Here is a 1,242-nt window from a genome sequence, read left to right on the forward strand (position 1 = left end):
TGTCTGTGAGTTGTGTGTGGCAACTGCAATGAACTATTGAACCCAGAAGAGAAGTAGAGAGTGCTGTGGGAGGGATGGTTGGTGTCATAATTGGTAAAGATGTCAGAGAGAAGAGGCACGTCTGACCTCTGCCTCACAGGAATCAGCCTTGAGCTGTTGATCTTGAAGTTAGAGGAGCTCAGATGCCCTCCCTACACTGTTTTTACAGACGCAGGAGGACAAATTTAGAACTTTCATTTGCATTTAATTTTAACTAAACAACAAGAACATAATTAATCATCTACTGACATTTAATACCCAGATTGGTAATGGCACAGCTGGAGTATTAGACGGTCCTATGTCACCCTGGTACATGAGGTATTCTCATGAGAGGAGAATGGGAGTTACACACCCGTGATGGAGGGACTGACCATGGTCCCTTCTCATGTTTGTTGGCTTTCAGCAAACTGCAAATGTAATACTTCCTCAACTACAGGATGTCACTGATGTTAACATTATAAAAATGAAATTTTCATATATCAGAATCTTTATGTAACTTCGTAACAAGTTGTTGAGTGACTATAAAAATTTTGAATTCGTTGGTGATTAAATATATTTAATATCATCCCCTGAACTGAATATCAGATGGAAAAATTGAGCCCTATGTTTAGCCAAACAAGAGAGTACACCAAGAAAGAAGACATCATATCTAAGATATAGGGGATTCCTCACAGCAGAGCAGGCCACAGCAGGTCCAGAAGGGCTGCTGGGCAGCAGGTCCAGAAAACTGCTAGGTCAGATGGAGGTCAGCAGAGAATGACTTGTTAGCAGGCCTGATGTTTAGCCAGGAGGCACCCGCTGAAGACTTCTGATTGGTTGGTAAATAGCAGCTAACATAAGCTCCTCTTCTTCTACTGCTCAGCCCCTTCCCGGGGCCCGCTGGACTTTTTCATGATCCGGACCCTGAGAAGTTAATGCCTGGCAGAGCAGGGGGCTCTCAGCATCCTGCCACAGTGTTTGGTCACTAGTGCTTTGTCCATTCTGATTGGGCTCTGCTATAAATCATCCCCATATATTGAATTCAATTGGACTGGTTGGTGATTAAAAATTTTTAATATAATTCCTTGTTTGTTAGAATATCCAATATAATGGAGCATTTAGGGGGAACAAATGAGCATATGATATAGGCAAATAGGACAAGAGAAAAGAAAGGCGAATAGAAACTCCAGGATAAACAAAAAGTTTTACAAGAAAGGCAGTGTG

The sequence above is a fragment of the Trichechus manatus genome, unplaced genomic scaffold, assembly GCF_000243295.1.
Source record: "Trichechus manatus latirostris isolate Lorelei unplaced genomic scaffold, TriManLat1.0 scaffold00132, whole genome shotgun sequence".
Lineage (NCBI taxonomy): Eukaryota > Metazoa > Chordata > Mammalia > Sirenia > Trichechidae > Trichechus > Trichechus manatus.